This window comes from Hyperolius riggenbachi, chromosome 4, assembly GCF_040937935.1.
Source record: "Hyperolius riggenbachi isolate aHypRig1 chromosome 4, aHypRig1.pri, whole genome shotgun sequence".
NCBI lineage: Eukaryota > Metazoa > Chordata > Amphibia > Anura > Hyperoliidae > Hyperolius > Hyperolius riggenbachi.
This window is the reverse complement of record NC_090649.1, coordinates 221,508,033-221,527,648: the sequence shown is the minus strand read 5'-3', so window position 1 is coordinate 221,527,648 and position 19,616 is coordinate 221,508,033. Positions and strand designations below refer to the sequence as shown.

At 51.5% G+C, this 19,616-nt stretch overlaps 1 protein-coding gene across 1 annotated transcript in view; it reads right to left on the bottom strand.

The window, feature by feature from the left end:
* The window catches only part of LOC137571768 (glutathione S-transferase 3-like), a 114,249-nt gene that overhangs the window by 484 nt on the left and 94,149 nt on the right, over nucleotides 1–19,616 (bottom strand). The window lies entirely within an intron of this gene.

The window sequence follows — 19,616 nt, the reverse complement described above, 5'->3', positions numbered from 1 at the left end:
CTTATAATCACTGTAATACCTAAACGACGATCCTAGTACACCAGTGTTTCACAGCATCACAGAGTGCCCACCACCTGAGTTAAAGTTACGCTCACTGGATGGCATACCTCCCAACTTTTTGAGATGAGAAAGAGGAACACGTAAGCCATGCCCCTGCCACACCCATGATCACACCCCCATCACCTCTAGTCACGCATACCATAAAGACTTCATAAGAAAAATGGGTACTTATCCGTTAGCCGGGCGCATCCGACAGGTGGCGCTAATTACTATTCCCCCTCCAGGCCGCCATGGATAGTAGGGAAAGATGTAACTCTGGTGGAGTTTTGTCGCCACCTGCCGGATGCGCCCAGCTAACGGATAAGTACCGAAAAATGTTGTTTTGGCTGTGGCTGAAAGGTGTACTGGTTAAGGGCTCTGCCTCTGATACAGGAGACCAGGGTTTGAATCTCGGCTCTGCCTGTTCAGTAAGCCAGCACCTATTCAGTAGGAGACCTTAGGCAAGTCTCCCTAATGCTGCTACTGCCTATAGAGCGCGTCCTAGTGGCTGCAGCTCTGGCGCTTTGAGTCCGCCAGGAGAAAAGCGCAATATAAATGTTTTTTTTTTTATGATTCAAACCACACCGGTCCTTGCTATCCTGGTCCATTTTCCTTCATATTAATATTTTTAAAATTAGTAATATATCAATGTAAAGGATGGGAATAAAGTTTAGAGTCAATCAAACACATTTTTAGTCATATATTGACCTAGAAAGAGGGCAAACGTCCTGAAAGAGGGAAAAATGAGGAGGAAAGAGGGACAGGACTCTCAAAGAGGGACTATCCCTCCAAAAGAGGGACAGTTGGAAGCTATGCTGGATGGTGTGTGACCTGGACTACAAGGTCTCAATTCGCATACATCGTTCCACGGGAGCGGTTACTCTGGTCCACACAGCTCACATATAAGTTATTCCCTGCAAGGTTTCACGAAGATACTGCATTTCACAAGGCTTTCGGCCAGCGCAGTGTTCTGTGTTTGCAGATGCCAGTGAAAGGCCAGTGGGAGGCGGAGAGCTTAGCCTGGAGTGTGCAGCGCAGTACCGTATGGCGGACACAGCAGAGGGCTGACAGCAGAGTCAGATTTAGACCACACAGGGCAATAAATTTAGGGCCCCCTCTTCAGCCACCCTGTTGAAAGGATGTCCCCCCAGTATAGGTGACCAGATGTCCCTGTATCAGAGCCGGGACAAGGTTCTCTAGAACCCAAGGCAGAGACATCAAAGTGCGCCCCCCAGCCGTCACACCCCAGCCGTCACACACTGATTGCTATTAGACTAAGAGGTGCCAACACCTGGCACCTGAATGCCTTAATGGGCTCCCAACAGGGGAGGACTGGGACCTTTTGGCCTGGGGGAAAACACAACCTAGAGGCCGTTTTACGCTATCCCCAGCCCAAATGCATACCCCAGTCCAAATAAATATCAATTTTGTGTGCAAATGTATGTAGTGTACATTTTAATATTACATTAACTACATTAACCCATTCAGGTTCCGTCGTTTTCACTTGAGCAATGTTCACCTCCCATTCATTAGCCTATAACTTTATCACTACTTATCACAATGAACTGATCTATATCTTGTTTTTTCCGCCACCAATTAGGCTTTCTTTGGGGGGTACATTTTGCTAAGAGCCACTTTACTGTAAATGCATTTTAACAGGAAGAATAAGAAAAAACGGAAAAAGTTCATTATTTCTCAGTTTTCAGCCATTATAGTTTTAAAATAATACATGCCTCCATAATTAAAACTCACGTATTGTATTTGCCCATATGTCCCGGTTATTACACCATTAAAATTATGTCCCTATCACTATGTATGGCGACAATATTGTATTTGGAAATAAAGGTGCATTTTTTCCGTTTTGCATCTATCACTATTTACAAGTTTAAAATTAAAAAAATATAGAAATATTTCATCTTTTCATTGATATTTAAAAAGTTTAGACCCTTAGGTAAATATTTACATGTTGTTTTTTTTTATTGTAATGTTTTTTTTTTTTTTAATATTAAACATTTTATTTGGGTATTTTTGGGAGGGTGGGATGTAAACCATATTTTTTTAATGTAAGTGTGTGTTGATTTAAATTTTTTTTATTTTTTGTTGTAGTTTTACTTTTTGGCCACAAGATGGCGGCCATGAGTTTGTTTACATGACGTCACTCTAAGCGTAGCACACGCTTAGAGTGACGCATCAGGGAGGTAACAGCCAGAAAAGGCGCAGCTTCTAAGAGAAGCTGTCGCTTTTTCAGCGGGGGAGAGGAATCAGTGATCGGGCACCATAGCCCGATTCACTGATTGCCTGGCTAACGAACCGCGGGCCGGGAGCGTGCGTGCACGCGCGCGATCGGCCGCGGGAGCGCGCAGGAGCGCGCCTGGTTCCTGGACGTAGAAACTACGTCCAGGAACCAAAATAGGTTAACTTGTTCCTGCAAAAAGGATGTTTGAAAACTATTTTGAAGGAGGAAGGATGGGAATACAATACACCTGTGGGTGCTGTGGCAAGGGGGTGGTAGCTGCCAATGAGTGGTTCAGGAAGCATGGATTCATCCTGGCTGCTGGTAGTGGTGTGATGGTGTGGAGGATATATTCTTACCCCACTCTAGGCTCCTTAGTACCACCTGGCCAATGTTTAAATGCCACAGCCTACCTGAATGTTGTTGCTGACCATGCCCATCCCTTCATGACCAAAGTGTACCTGGTGGCTTCTGAAGGCTACCAGCAGGATAATGCACCATGTCACAAAGCTCAGATCATCTAAAACAAGAAATAATGGCAGCGAGTAGTGGTAGTAGGCGGATTACTGCTAGGTGTAGCAGCAGTGAGACTAGGTGCAGCGTCAGTGAGGCTGGTATTAGGTGTAGCAGCTGAGAGGTTAGGTGTAGCAGCTGAGAGGTTAGTGGTAGGTTTAGTGGCGGTAAGATTGGTGTTAAGTGCGGCAGTGGTGAGTTTTGGTGACAGAGGTTAGTGCTAGGTGAGGCGGCAGTGAGGTGGCAGTGAAGTTAGAGTTATGTGCGGCGGCAGTGAGGTTTTTGTTAGGTGCTGCACCAGCGAGGTGTTTTGGCAGTGAGGTTAGCATTGGGTGCAGTGGCAGTGAGGTTGGTTTTAGGTACGGTGCCACCGAAGTGTGGCGGCAGTGAGGTTAGTGCTAGGTGAGGTGGCCGTGAGGTTAGTGCTACGTGTGTCGATGGTGAGGTTAGCGCTATGTGAGGTGGCAGTGATAGAAGTGCTAGGTGCGGCCGCAGTGAGGTTAGTGTTAGGTGCTGCAGCAGTGAGGTTAGTGTTAGGTCCTGCAGCAGTGAGGTTGGTGTTAGGTGCGGCGCCATTGAGGTGTGGCGGCAGTGAGATTTAGTGCTGGGCAGTGGTGCTCAGCAGAGCTCGAATATTCGAGTAGCTCGAATATTCGAGCTCTTTTTCAGCTATTCGAGCTCGAATACCGAGCTCGAATAGCTGCAGCTATTCGAATGGGCTATTCGAGTGAACTCGAATAGCCCACTCACTATTCGAGCTATTCGAGCAAACAGCGCTATTCGAGCTCGAATACCGAGCTCGAATAGCGTCATAGCCCAGATTGATGTCCTTAGAGCCAATCAGAGGGCTCCCAGGCCCTCTGACGGCAGCCAATCACAGAGGGGGACCCTGGCCAGCCCCTACCCTATAAATAGCGGCCGCCATGTTCCGTTTTTCCGTCCTTGCCTGACTTTGTACAGAGAGAGATCTGCTCCTTTGTGCTTTGGCTTAGCAAGAGCTCTATAGTGGTCAATTACCTAGCGTTTTTGCTCACATACACCTCCTATACACACCTATATTGTTGTTAGTTAGATAGACATTGTATTTTAGTTAGTAGCTTGTGTGTTACATAGAGACAGGCAGCTGCTGCAGGCAAGCTTACACAGCTTTAGGCCTCAGGGCCTTGCCTGTGTGGGCAGCTGTCCTCCTGTCCTCTGTTAGTTTATTTCTCATCTTATCTATACCAGTGTTTCTGCTGTCCTTTACTACTGAGTGATTGTATTTTGTAGTTATACTGTAACTGTACTAGGACACTCACTGTCACTGTTTGTTCATAGCTCCTGCGTGTGTGCGTGCACAGTACACACTCTATTTCCTTCTGATTATTACTGATTATTGTAATTTCTAGTTGTACTTACTGTTACTACTTACTACTAGGGACACTCAGTCACTGTTCATAGGCTAGCTCCTGCGTGTGTGTGTGCGTGCACTGTCTGTACAGTACACACACTCTATTTCCTTCTGATTACTACTGATTATTGTAATTTCTAGTTGTACTTACTGTTACTACTTACTGTACTGGACACTCAGTCACTGTTCATAGGCTAGCTCCTGCGTGTGTGTGTGCGTGCACTGTCTGTAGTGTACACACACTCTATTTCCTTCTGATTACTACTGATTATTGTAATTTCTAGTTGTACTTACTGTTACTACTTACTACTAGGGACACTCAGTCACTGTTCATAGGCTAGCTCCTGCGTGTGTGTGCATGCACTGTCTGTACAGTACACACACTCTATTTCCTTCTGATTACTACTGATTATTGTAATTTCTAGTTGTACTTACTGTTACTACTTACTGTACTGGACACTCAGTCACTGTTCATAGGCTAGCTCCTGCGTGTGTGTGTGTGCGTGCACTGTCTGTAGTGTACACACACTCTATTTCCTTCTGATTACTACTGATTATTGTAATTTCTAGTTGTACTTACTGTTACTACTTACTACTAGGGACACTCAGTCACTGTTCATAGGCTAGCTCCTGCGTGTGTGTGCTTGCACTGTCTGTACAGTACACACACTCTATTTCCTTCTGATTACTACTGATTATTGTAATTTCTAGTTGTACTTACTGTTACTACTTACTGTACTGGACACTCAGTCACTGTTCATAGGCTAGCTCCTGCGTGTGTGTGTGCGTGCACTGTCTGTAGTGTACACACACTCTATTTCCTTCTGATTACTACTGATTATTGTAATTTCTAGTTGTACTTACTGTTACTACTTACTGTACTGGACACTCAGTCACTGTTCATAGGCTAGCTCCTGCGTGTGTGTGTGTGCGTGCACTGTCTGTAGTGTACACACACTCTATTTCCTTCTGATTACTACTGATTATTGTAATTTCTAGTTGTACTTACTGTTACTACTTACTGTACTAGGGACACTCAGTCACTGTTCATAGGCTAGCTCCTGCGTGTGTGTGTGCGTGCACTGTCTGTACAGTACACACACTCTATTTCCTTCTGATTACTACTAATTATTGTATTTTCTAGTTGTACTTACTGTTACTACTTACTGTACTAGGGACACTCAGTCACTGTTCATAGGCTAGCTCCTGCGTGTGTGTGTGCGTGCACTGTCTATACAGTACACACACTCTATTTCCTTCTGATTACTACTGATTATTGTATTTTCTAGTTGTACTTACTGTTACTACTTACTGTACTGGACACTCAGTCACTGTTCATAGGCTAGCTCCTGCGTGTGTGTGTGCGTGCACTGTCTGTAGTGTACACACACTCTATTTCCTTCTGATTACTACTGATTATTGTATTTTCTAGTTGTACTTACTGTTACTACTTACTGTACTAGGGACACTCAGTCACTGTTCATAGGCTAGCTCCTGCGTGTGTGTGTGCGTGCACTGTCTGTACAGTACACACACTCTATTTCCTTCTGATTACTACTGATTATTGTATTTTCTAGTTGTACTACTTACTGTTACTACTTACTGTACTAGGAACACTCAGTCACTGTTCATAGGCTAGCTCCTGCGTGTGTGTGTGCGTGCACTGTCTGTAGTGTACACACACTCTATTTCCTTCTGATTACTACTGATTATTGTAATTTCTAGTTAGTGACAGTGTACTAGGGGACACACTCACTGTTCACTGTTCACACTTACTGATTACCGATTATTGTATTTTGTATTAGTACTGTACTATTAATCACTTAGCGATCTAATCACTTAGTGATTAGTGTCACCTCACCCACCAACCCACTCCATTAAAGTAGCCCACTTTTTCACCCGCCCTTTTAAAAAACTTTTTTGTTTACGCCCAAAACATCTAAGATGTCTGGAAGTGGCAGCCAGCGCGGTTTGGGCAAGGGGAAGGGCAGCAAGGGAATCAAGAGGAGAGGGAGCAGCATTGTGGCAAGCCGCGGCCGCACCACCATGCATAGTTCCGCAGCAGCAGCAGCTGCGTCAGTGGCTAACATTCCGCCTATAGCCACTGGCCGTGGACGCCTTGGGCGCCGCCCAGCAGGAGCAACTCACGCTGCAGAGACACAGCAGCAGCAGCGTGTAGTACCTGCTCCTATTTTCCTCCAGCCGGGTCAGAAACGTCCCATTGAGGAAAAGGATGCAACCACTGTGGTGCAACTGATGACGGAGGATGAGCAGCCCGCCATCAGCTCTGCATCCGAGGCCTCCACCTTCACCACCACCACCACCCCTGTTCGCAGCAGCCGCCCAGCAGGGCCTGGGGAGGAGGCCAGTTCACCGTCACAAGTTGGCGACCTGTCACTCAGCATTATTTTTACCCCAGGCACCATCAGGGTATTGTCTGCTGTTGTTGGCGATTTGGAGGAGGAGATGCTGATGGGCACTTTGGGGGATGAGGGATTGGACAGCAAGACTGTGGCGACAGTCAAGCAGCCCATCCATGCATCAGGAGAGGAGTTTGGGGGGTCATCATCCCAGCAGGACATGTTTCAGGAGGGGGAGGATGATGATGATGATGATGACGTGGTGACAGACAAAGACTGGGTGCCGCCACCACCAGCACCTGGGGATGTCATCAGCAGCAGCTCTGAGGAGGAGGAGGAGGATGCGCTTGTGGGCCTTGCAAGGAGGCGCATCATTGCAAGCATTGGCAGCAGTAGGCAGGTCCCACAGCCTGCTGGTGTCTCAGGTTCAGCAGCAGCAGCATCTGCCAGTACCACCACCAGCCGCACCCAAGCCCCCCCCCCAACCACCACAGGGAGACAGGCAGCAGTGGCTCCAGGCCGTAGGGGGTTGTTCTTGTCACCAATCTGGCGATTTTTCATAATGCCCACAGTTTTCAGCAAGTACGCCACTTGCAACCACTGTCAGCGGAAGTTGAGCAGAGGTGCAGACCCCTTAAAGTTCAGCACCAGCTCGCTCATCAACCACCTTGCTGCTAAACATTTCCACCAGCATGAGGAGTTCCAGAGGCTGAAGGCATCTGGTGCTGGCAGTGGCACCACACCCATCACTGCACAGCCTTCAGCAGCAGCAGCAGCAACAGCAGCCACCCGCCCTCCTGCTCCTCCAGCAGCACCAGCAGGAGTGCGGAAACGCACTGCTCCTCCCCCCTCTGCAACTCCTGCCGCCGACACTGAGGCCTGTTCTGGCAGCCAGTCCTCAGTGGCCTCCTCTGCTGTGTCCGCTGATTCCCGTGCTAGCAAAAGGCCACGCCAGAGCCTTTTGAGCGAGTCCTTCCAGGGGGTGGTTAGGGCTCTGCCTCCCAGCAGCCGTCGCGTGCGTCAGCTGAACGGCTTGCTGGCACGGGCCATGTGCTCCCAACTCCTGCCGTACCACGCTCGTGCAGGAGGGGAGCGACATGCGTGCGCTGCTTGCTTGTGCAGCCCCAGACTGGCAGCTCCCCAGCAGACACTACTTTGCCCGCAAGGTCATGCCTGCACTGCACCGCTTTGTGATGGCCAATGTGGAGCGAGGGCTGGAGCACGCGGTTGGTGAAAGGGTCCACGTCACCATGGACTCCTGGAGCAGCCGCTTCGGGACAGGCCGCTACCTGTCCTTCACTGTCCACTGGGTCAGCTTGGTGGAAGGGGGTGAGGATGGGAGAGCAGCAGCGGGCACAGCAGCAGCAGCAACACAGTGGGTGGTGCCACCCCGCAGGGTCAGGGGAACTGCAGCAGGTTCCTCCGATCCTCTGCCATCCTCCGGCACACCTGGCCAAACCCCCCGCCTCAGCAGCAGCGTGAAGGCCCGCCACTGCCAAGCGCTGCTGCAGTTGGTCAGCCTTGGGAAGACCAAACTGACGGCAACCCATGTGTTGGCCAAACTGCAGGAGCAGGAGAGGATTTGGCTGACCCCCAGAGGCCTCAGAGTCGGAGAGGTGGTGTCCGACAATGGGGCCAATCTGGTTGCCGCAATTGACAGGGGAAACCTGACCCACATCCCCTGTCTTGCCCACGTGCTGAACCTGGTGGTGCAGAAGTTCTTGCGCACCTACCAGGGGATGGGCGAACTGCTGGAAACGGCAAGGAATGTTGTGCATCACTTCCGGCGCTCGGCTGCAGCCTGTGCGAGCCTGGAAGTTGTGCAAAAGGAGCTGGAGCTGCCACGCCATCGGCTGATCCTTGACGTTCCAACTCGCTGGAACTCCACCCTGGCGATGTTGGAGCGTCTGGTTGAACAGAAGCACGCTGTCAACCAGTACCTTGCCCTGGCCACTGTTTCCGCCGCTCAGAAAAGGGACAAGACCAGCAACATCCCGTCCATCATCCCCGATGACGACTGGAGGCACATGCAGCAGGTGTGCTTAGTGCTGGCTCCCTTTCTGCAGGCCACTAACATGGTGAGCAGGGACCATGCTATGGTCTGCGAGTGGGTGCCCCTGGTTTGTCTGCTGAACAGGGCCCTCGATGCTTTGCTGGAACAGGGAGCGGCAGCCTTGGCCCAGCAGGAGCGGCATGCAGCTGCACAGTCCACCTCTGAGGGGGAGGAGGAGGAGGACTTGGTGGAGGTCCCTGACCTTGCTGCTGATGAGGGGGAACAGCACAGCGCAGCTGAGTTGGTGCGGGGGTGGAGAGAGGATGAGGCTGAGGAGGCAGAGGAGGAGGATGAGGACAGCACTGCCGTCGATGTGCCAGCACACGTGGCCCGCCTCTTCCCAATGGCAGCGCACATGCTGACGTGCCTGCACAGGGACCCCAGGGTGATCCAGATGAAGCAGAGGGAGGACATCTGGATCAGCATGATGTTGGACCCGCGCCTCAAGGGGAAGTTGAGCCAGTTCCTGCCGCCTGCAGGAGGAGAGCCAGCGCAACAAATAAGGAGCTTGCAGCAGGCCCTTGTTGAGCGCTTGGAGGAAGCCTTCCCCCAGCCTTCCACCCCCACTGTCCAGCCAGCACAGAGGCAGCAGCAGGTGCCTGCATCCAGCAGCAAGCGCCCCACAGACCTGCTGTCTCTCAGCAACGAGCTCTACAGGACTGTAGAGGCTCCGGCAGCAGTGACTAGAGAGAAGGTGCATGCAGCAGCATCCTCCTCCGGTCACAGCCAGCGCCTGACCCGCATGGTGGCTGACTACATGGGGTCCTACAGCGGGCTTGACAGCGATGCCCCTGTTGATCCCATGGAGTATTGGGTCAAGCGCCTGGAGATCTGGAGCGAGCTGGCGCAGTACGCCCTGGAAGTGCTGTCCTGTCCCCGTTCCAGCGTGCTGTCCGAGCGCTGCTTCAGTGCAGCTGGTGGCGTGGTCACCAAGAAACGCTCACGTCTGTCTCACAAGTCTGTGGACAGACTGACGTTTCTCAAGATGAACCAGGCGTGGGTGGAAGGCGAGTTCCTGGCCCCTGTTGTCGGCGAGAGGGGGACATGAACTGGCTGCCGGAAGAACCATCGTTAATGTGCCTTACCACCCTTTACCACCTCCTGGCTCCTGCTCACTAAGCCAGCCTGGTTCACTTTGACTATTACGTCGCCTGCAGCCACACATTTTACATCTACAGTGGGCTGCTGTGTACTGCCCTTCTGCTGTCTGTTTGTGTTTCCCACTGCCAGGGTACACAGATTTACCTTCTGCTGCCGCTCTGCCACCAGCTATTACGTCAAACAATAGCTGCCCCTGCTGCCTGTATTTACCTTTAAAAAAAAAAAAAAAAGGTTTAATTTTTCTGCTGCCACTCTGCCACCAGCTATTACGTCAAACAATAGCTATATCTGTGTAATTTGCTATAAAAACAAAACAAAAAAAACATTAAAAAAAAAAAGGTTTAATTTTTCTGAGGTGCCCGGGTTGAAAACTGTGTTGTCCCAGTTGTGTATTGGACACAATGTGGGCTGCACGACCGCTGTCTGGGACCTCCTGTTGTGTTTATTTACGCCCTGGTATCACCGCTAGGTACCAGGGCTATTATGTCACGCTGCCTGCCTGCTGCCACACTCACACTACTCCTCCATTCCTCCTGCTGCTGCTGCTGTCTGTCTGTGTTTCCCACTGCCAAGGGTACACAGATTTACCTTCTGCTGCCACTCTGCCACCAGCTATTACGTCAAACAATAGCTACTCACATTACTCCTCCATTCCTCCTGCTGCTGCTGCTGTCTGTCTGTGTTTCCCACTGCCAGGGTACACAGATTTTACCTTCTGCTGCCACTCTGCCACCAGCTATTACGTCAAACAATAGCTATATCTGTGTAATTTGCTATAAAAACAAAACAAAAAAAACATTAAAAAAAAAAGGTTTAATTTTTCTGAGGTGCCCGGGTTGAAAACTGTGTTGTCCCAGTTGTGTATTGGACACAATGTGGGCTGCACGACCGCTGTCTGGGACCTCCTGTTGTGTTTATTTACGCCCTGGTATCACCGCTAGGTACCAGGGCTATTATGTCACGCTGCCTGCCTGCTGCCACACTCACACTACTCCTCCATTCCTCCTGCTGCTGCTGCTGTCTGTCTGTGTTTCCCACTGCCAAGGGTACACAGATTTACCTTCTGCTGCCACTCTGCCACCAGCTATTACGTCAAACAATAGCTACTCACATTACTCCTCCATTCCTCCTGCTGCTGCTGCTGTCTGTCTGTGTTTCCCACTGCCAGGGTACACAGATTTTACCTTCTGCTGCCACTCTGCCACCAGCTATTACGTCAAACAATAGCTATATCTGTGTAATTTGCTATAAAAACAAAACAAAAAAAACATTAAAAAAAAAAGGTTTAATTTTTCTGAGGTGCCCGGGTTGAAAACTGTGTTGTCCCAGTTGTGTATTGGACACGATGTGGGCTGCACGACCGCTGTCTTGGACCTCCTGCTGTGTTTATTTACGCCCTGGTATCACCGCTAGGTACTAGGGCTATTATGTCACGCTGCCTGCCTCATTGACTGCCTGCTGCCACACACTCATCCTCCTCCTCCTGCTGCTGAATTTACCTCCTGCTGTCTGTGTGTTTCCACTGCCAGGGAGCACATACAATGGCGCTTCCACCATGCGCCACCAGCTATTTGTTACGCTCAAAAATAGCTGCATTTCTTTAAAAAAACGATAAAAATATATATACTTTTTATTAATACTTTGTGATATTATTTTTAGAGGTGTCCGGGTTGAAAACTGTGTTGTCCCAGTTGTGTATTGGACATGATGTGGGCTTCACGACCGCTGTCTGGAACCTCATGCTGTGTATTTACGGCCTGGTACCACCGCTAGGTACCACAGCCTATTATGTCTCGCTGCCTGCCTGATTGACTGCCTGCTGCCACACAATCATCCTCCTCCTCCTGCTGCTGCTGCTGAATTTACCTCCTGCTGTCTGTGTGTTTCCACTGCCAGGGAGCACATACAATGGCGCTTCCAACATGCGTGCGCCACCAGCTATTTATTACGCTCAAAAATAGCTGCATTTCTTTAAAAAAAATAAAAATAAAAGAGAAATAAGTGAAGAAGAAGAAGATGATATAGAAGAAGAAGAAGATATAGAAAAAGGAGAAGAAGAAGGAGAAGAAGAAGAAGGAGAAGAAGAAGAAGATATAGAAAAAGAAGAAGACGAAATAAAAAAATAATAATAAGAAGAAGATATAGAAAAAGAAGATATAGAAAAAGATATAGATGAAGAAGAAGAAGATGAAGAAGAAGATGAAGATGAAGAAGAAGAAGAAGAAGAAGATGAAGATGAAGATGAAGAAGAAGATGAAGAAGAAGAAGAAGAAGAAGAAGACGATATAGAAGAAGAAGAAGATATAGAAGAAGAAGAAGAAGATATAGAAGAAGAAGATATAGAAGAAGAAGAAGATGAAGAAGAAGAAGAAGAAGAAGAATCAGAATCAGAATCAGAATCTTTTATTTCGCCAAGTACAACGGGGGTTGTACCCGGAATTGTTTTTGGCTCATACAGGGTCGGTGATGGTACAAACACATACATGCGAACTACAACACATACAATCATATACAGTATAGTACAAAGTAAACGTATACCTATGTGTACATACGGCACATAACTATGGTGAAGGACGCGTGGGGAAGTCTAGAGTGCTATGTGAGGGGAGCAGCCTGCCGACTACCGACGGCGCTCGCACAGCTCTGCAGCAGTTCCAGATGCCCCGCAGTGTGTCCTGGAAAAGAGTGGATAGAGAAAGAGAGAGCAAGAAGGGATAGCTAAGAGAGAATGAGGAAAGAAAGAGAGAACCAAAGCAAGAGGTGAGAGACAGAGGCAGAGAGTCCCTTAGGGCTGCAGATCGAGATCACGCCTGGGTACAGTCCAACAAACAGTCCCAATCAGTCCGATGGTGGTTGCAGGCAGAGGGGACCCGGTGCTTCAGGGAGCAAAAAAGAGCCCGTGGCCGCAGAGGCCGATGGAGCTGGTGGCTGAACTGGTGGAGGAGGGACTGGCAGCCGAGTGGCCTGGCCACTAGGAGCCCAGAAGTGGGTGGCTAATCCCTCCAGGAGACAGAGATGGGGGCACAGCGAAGATATCAGGCTCACCTGGGTAGGGCAGCGGTGATGTGCCACCAGGGATTGATGAGATATCCCCTGCGGCCTGGACAGATGTGGAGGAGCCCTGCATGTGCCCGAGTGGCTTCCTGGCAGCTGCGGTGGTGGATCGGGGGCAGGGCGAAGTAGAGCAGTGCTTGGGCCTATGGTCCCTCCACGTGGGTGGCGGGGCCGCTCAGCTGCTGGTGCAATCACGCCTCACCAGTCAGGCATGTGCACGATCCCCAGACAGTGCCTTCCTTCCCCACCACTGACCGACTCATCTCAAAAACAGTCCATCAGTGGTGCACCAATCCCCTCTGGGCCGCATCGGTGGAGTGGTCCGCATGTCCCAGCGATGGTGCCTAGCAGCGGCAGTTGTAGCGATGGCGCCTGGCAGCGGCAGTGTAGCGTCCTCTTGATAAGGAGCTCCAAGTCCTCAGATGGCGGCAGGGCAGCTGCATGTCTCCGGTGGCGTCTGGTTGCTCCGGAGCCGTAGTGTGGGTCAGGCAGCCTACCAGTCCCTCGATCGCGGCAGAGCATCCACATGTCTCTGGCTGGCTGGCTTGCTGCCCCGGCAGCAGAGTTGTGGCTGCACCTCTGTGGGTCTCCATTCCTCCCAGACAGAGCGGCAGCGTGAGGAGCAGCCAGCTGATGTCGCTGGCTGGCTGGCTGGCTGGCTTGCTGCCCCGGCAGCAGAGTGTGGCTGCACCTCTGTGGGTCTTCCTTCCTCCCAGACAGAGCGGCAGCGTGAGGAGCAGCCAGCTGATGTCTCTGGCTGGCTGGCTTGCTGCCCCTGCAGCAGAGTTGTGGCTGCACCTCTGTGAGTCTCCGTTCCTCCCAGACAGAGCGGCAGCGTGAGGAGCAGCCAGCTGATGGGAGAGCACAAGGGCCTGAACAGCTGATCGCATGATCAGCTGGAGGCTCGCAGCTCAGACCCAGGAGCTCTGTGCCTGGATCAGCACTTCTCTGATTGTCTCCCACGGCATCCCCGCATCCTCCCCTTTAGATTAGGGGGGGATTAGGGAGTAAAAATCTTAGTAAAGTGATAGTAAAGAGAAGAAGAGGCCGGAGCCCTGTGGCCGTGGCTGCCTATGCAGCGCCATCTTGATCAAGAAGAAGATATAGAAGAAGAAGAAGAAGAAGATATAGAAAAAGAAGAAGAAGATATAGAAGAAGAAGAAGAAGAAGATATAGAAGAAGAAGAAGACGATATAGAAGATGAAGAAGAAGAAGAAGAAGTATATACACTGTACTGAACAGAATTTTGGACACAACTTCTCTTTCCACCTTTTTTTTTTTTTTAAAGGAACATCCCCACATAATCACTTGCTGTTGTTACTTGGAAAAAAAGATGTTTCTTGCATCATTCACCCTCAAAACAAGTGTTGGAAGCTATTTAAGGCCAATTCGAATAGTCAGCTCGAATAATGAGCTTGAATACCGACTCGAATAGTGAGCTCGAAGTCCGAGGTCGAATCGAATAGTAAAAAATATTCGACTCGAATATTCGACCGAACGCGAATAATTTACTATTCAAATTCGACCAAGCTCGAATAATAAAAAGGGGTATCCGAGCATCCTTGGTGCTGTGTAAGGCGGCAGTGAATTAGTGCTAGGTGCAGAAGCGGTGAGGTTAGTGGAAGGTGTGGCAGCAGTGAGGTTAGTGTTAGGTGCGGCGGCAGCGAGGTGTGTAACGGCAGTGAGGTTATCGCTAGGTGAGGCGGCAGTGAGGTTAACCTTAGGTGCGGCAGCAGTGAACTTAGGGTTAGGTGCAGTGTTGGTGAGGTTAGCGTTAGGTGCTGCAGTGAGATTAGCATTAGGTGCGGCAGTGAGATTATCGTTAGGTGCGGGGAGGTTAGGTGTGGCGATTAGATTAGCGATGAGATTAATGTTAGGTGCAGTGGTGGTAAGAATAGCGTTAGGTGCAGCGGTGAGATTTCCGTTAGTTGCACTGGCTCAATACGTTAGGTGCTGTGGTGGTGATGTAAGCATTAAGTGCGGTGGTGAAATTACCGTTAGGTGCGGAGGTAAAATTACCATTAGGTGCTGTAGCGGTGAGGTTAGCATTAGGTGCGGCAGTGAGATTAGAGTTAGGTGCGGTGGTGGTGAGGTCAGTGTTAGGTGCGGTGGTGAAGTTAGTGTAAAGTGTGGCAGTGAGGTTAGCGTTAGGTGCGGTGGCGGTGAGGTTAGCGTAAAGTGCAACGGTGAGGTTAGCGCTAGGTGCGGCGGTGAGGTTAGCGTTAGGTGCGGCGGTGAGGTTAGCGCTAGGTGCGGCGGTGAGGTTAGCGCTAGGTGCGGCGGTGAGGTTAGCGTTAGGTGCGGCGGTGAGGTTAGCGCTAGGTGCGGCGGTGAGGTTAGCGCTAGGTGCGGCGGTGAGGTTAGCGCTAGGTGCGGCGGTGAGGTTAGCGTTAGGTGCGGCGGTGAGGTTAGCGCTAGGTGCGGCGGTGAGGTTAGCGTTAGGTGCAGCGGTGAGGTTAGCGCTAGGTGCGGCGGTGAGGTTAGCGCTAGGTGCGGCAGTGAGGTTAGCATTAGGTGCGGCGGTGAGGTTAGCGCTAGGTGCGGCGGTGAGGTTAGCGCTAGGTGCGGCGGTGAGGTTAGCGCTAGGTGCGGCGGTGAGGTAAGCGCTAGGTGCGGCGGTGAGGTTAGCGTTAGGTGCGGCGGAGAGGTTAGCGTTAGGTGCGGCGGTGAGGTTAGCGTTAGGTGAGGCGGTGAGGTTAGCGTTAGGTGTGGCGGTGAGGTTAGCGTTAGGTGCGGCAGTGAGGTTAGCGCTAGGTGCGGCGGTGAGGTTAGCGCTAGGTGCGGCGGTGAGGTTAGCGCTAGGTGCGGCGGTGAGGTTAGCGTTAGGTGCGGCGGTGAGGTTAGCGCTAGGTGCGGCGGTGAGGTTAGCGTTAGGTGTGGCGGTGAGGTTAACGCTAGGTGCGGTGGTGAGATTAGCGATAGGTGCGATGGTGGTGAGGTTAGCTTTAGGTGTGGTGGCAGTGAAGTTAGCCCTCCCCCAGTATAGGCAGCCATAGAACCAGATATAGGAAGACAGGGAAATCCTACAGCATAAGTACCAAAGAGCCCCCCACCCACAGTAAGCCAGTGAGCCTCCTGACAGTTTATGTAGTGATAGAGAAGGAGACAGGAGACAGGTTAGCGTTAGGTGCGGCGGTGAGGTTAGCGTTAGGTGCGGCGGTGAGGTTAGCGCTAGGTGCAGCGGTGAGGTAAGCGCTAGGTGCGGCGGTGAGGTTAGCGTTAGGTGCGGCGGTGAGGTTAGCGTTAGGTGCGGCGGTGAGGTTAGCGCTAAGTGCGGCGGTGAGGTTAGCGTTAGGTGAGGCGGTGAGGTTAGCGTTAGGTCTGGCGGTGAGGTTAGCGCTAGGTGCGGCGGTGAGGTTAGCGCTAGGTGCGGCGGTGAGGTTAGCATTAGGTGCGGCGGTGAGGTTAGCGCTAGGTGCGGCGGTGAGGTTAGCGTTAGGTGCGGCGGTGAGGTTAGCGCTAGGTGCGGCGGTGAGGTTAGCGTTAGGTGTGGCGGTGAGGTTAACGCTAGGTGCGGTGGTGAGATTAGCGATAGGTGCGATGGTGGTGAGGTTAGCTTTAGGTGTGGTGGCAGTGAAGTTAGCCCTCCCCCAGTATAGGCAGCCATAGAACCAGATATAGGAAGACAGGGAAATCCTACAGCATAAGTACCAAAGAGCCCCCCACCCACAGTAAACCAGTGAGCCTCCTGACAGTTTATGTAGTGATAGAGAAGGAGACAGGAGACAGGGACACCCCCAATGCAGTTTGTAGGGGAGAGGAGGGTGATATATCTCACTCACCATTCCAGAGTTCTGCATTTGCAGGAAAGAAGCGCTCCAGTTTGGGGGCGGAGCTTCGCGTCAATTTGGGGGCGGAGATTTGCAGTGATTTTGGCGGTGGTTCCTCCTGGGGTCCCTGCAATTCCCCCAGCACAGTGCATCTTCGGGCTGGGGGTGGAGTTTGGAAGCCAGTGCAGCCAGCCAATGACCAATCTCGGGGCAGGCTCGGGGAGGAGTTCTCACACCCAATGCCCTGGACTGCAGTCCTATATGAGTGAAGAGCTACTGCTGGGGGCGGGGCTTTATATTGATCGGCCACAGCACTGCAAAAGTTATTTATGACGGCACAAATAAATTGTGCTGCGCAGCCGGCCCTGGATGCCTGAGGAGGCGGCGGCCCGGGGGGAATCCGCCCCCCGTCCTCCCGGGCCAGTCCGCCCCTGGCTCCCAACACCTGAATCTCTAGTTATTTGGCTTGCAATCACTGCTGTGTATCCCCTTTCCCTATTTTATCTGCTTCAAACACAATAGGGGAATGATAGCTGAGTGAGCTGTGCGCCCCTCCTACACTGTGCCCTGAGGGTGAAGCCTCTCTTGCTTCTGCCTCAGCCCTGAAGTCAGGGGTGAGCCTGGGGTTCCTGGCACCTGGGTGCAAGATTTTCTCTGGTGCCTATGGGAGTGGTTAAATTAACCGTGCCCAACCACATAACCACACCCAAGTTGTAACGATCGGTGTCAGCACGCAGAGAGAATCTGATTATTGGTGATCTGCAGAATCACCAAGAATACAGATATACCTGATTATTGATGACCTGCAGAATCACCAATAATACAAGTATGACTAACCTCTGGACACCTCAATAGTGTGAGTGTTTGGTGCAACAGTAATAACTTTGAGGAAGACCACCCGAGGAGCAAGTGGTCTTTGGCCGTATGAAATTAATCTCTTTTTGGAAGAGAGAGAGACCTTCCAACAGCCTGAGACTTCCAGAGGGGTGGAGTCCCAGGCTGAAAGCAGGAGGGCCTAGTGGCTGAGTGACACCTGGAAGAGGGTTGTCACCAGCAGGACTGAAAGCTATCTCTTAATGGCGAGAGATAACTAGCAAGGTCGGTCGGGCCAGGTCGGCAACACACAGGCAGATAAAGTACAAAGACAGAAGACTGATTCGGTAACCAGGGACGGGCCGGATTGGCAACAGGTAATCAGATAGGCGAAAGTACCGAATCAGAAAGCAGAGGGATAGTCAGGAATGCAATAAGTCATAACAGATATCAAACGATGCCTAGACTTGGGTGTGAGGTCCGTGGTCTCAACACCCTGGAACTAGTCTGAAGTATAACACACTGATGATACAGAATCCCTAGTCTTGGGTGTGAGGTCCGTGGTCTCAACACCCTGGAACTAGTCTGAAGTATAACACACTGATGATACAGAATCCCTAGTCTTGGGTGTGAGGTCTGTGGTCTCAACACCCTGGAACTAGTCTGAAGTATACACACAATAATAAGCAGAAGTTAACTGGCTCAGTGTGAATTCCCAGGTCCTCCTGGTTCAACACACTGTGAGATCTGACTAAGGTCTGAGTGCTTCCACGTAGTGTTCGCAACGGCAGACAACCTGATACTGGCAAGCAGTAAGAATATATAGCGAGAGGCTCAGCAGCGCCACCCACCGCTGATCAACCAATCACCACTCGCGCTGAGATCAGCTGACCAGCCTGGTCAGCTGATCCTTCCTCATTTGCCATAAAGGTTCTGCCTCTCAGCGCGCACGCGTATTTCTTAAACTGTGTGCACTAATAGACCCAGCCACACCAGCCGCACGCTGCCGCGTGCAAACCGCCGCGCTGGACGCGGAATCCGCCGCCTTGCCACCAGTCTGCGCGGCGGCTTCTCCCCAGTTTCTCACACATGTCCTGCCTAATCACACCCATGTCCCCCGTTTAGGTAGTGAGTGACAGGGACCCCTGTTTAGGTAGTGAGTGACAGGGACCCCCGTTTAGGTAGTGAGAGACAGGGACCCCAGTTTAGGCAGTGAGAGACAGGGACCCCAGTTTATGTAGTGAGTGACAGGGACCCCCGTTTAGGTAGTGAGTGACAGGGACCCCCGTTAGGCAGTGAGTGACAGGGACCCCCGTTTAGGCAGTAAATGACAGGGACCCCCGTTTAGGTAGTGAGTGACAGGGAGCCCCTTTAGGTAGTGAGTGACAGACAGGGAGCCCCGTTTAGGCAGTGAGTGACAGGGAGCCCCGTTTAGGCAGTGAGTGACAGGGAGCCCCGTTTAGGCAGTGAGTGACAGGGACCCCCTTTAGGTAGTGAGTGACAGGGACCCCCGTTTAGGTAGTGAGAGACAGGGACCCCCGTTTAGGTAGTGAGTGACAGGGACCCCCGTTTAGGCAGTGAGTGACAAGGACCCCTGTTTAGGCAGTGAGTGACAGGGACCCCCATTTAGGCAGTGAGAGACAGGGACCCCCGTTTAGGCAGCGAGTGACAGGGACCCCTGTTTAGGTAGTGAGAGACAGGGACCCCCATTTAGGTAGTGAGTGACAGGGACCCCGTTTAGGTAGTGAGTGACAGGGACCCCCTTTAGGTAGTGAGTGACAGGGACCCCCTTGAGGTAGTGAGTGACAGGGACCCCCTTTAGGTAGTGAGTGACAGGGACCCCGTTTAGGTAGTGAGTGACAGGAGCCCCCCCTCTAGCCGGCGCTGCTCCCCCCTCACCTTGCAGTGTCAGACCTCAGGATCAGCGGGCGACCCGACCAGTAAGAGCGGGCGCCGGACGCACCCGCTCTATATGCGGAAGTGATGTCACTTCCGCATATCAGTGTGGTGTGCTAGGTCCTAGCGCCTGCACTATTGGTTGCCGCCTGATTGAGGTCTGACGCGGCAAGAGGGAGAGAGGGAGCGGCGGCTAGAGGGGGCAAGCGGCGGCCAGAGGGGGTGAGCGGCGGCCCGGGCGGCGCCTGTCAGAGAGAGGCGCCTGGGTGCAATGCACCCGCAGCACCCGCCCAGGCGCGGTCCTGTCTGAAGTATGGGTAGTCAGATGTCCCCTACTATAGGTACTAGCCAGATGTCCCCCCCTTTACAGTGTCAAAAACCCGAGCGGTTCATG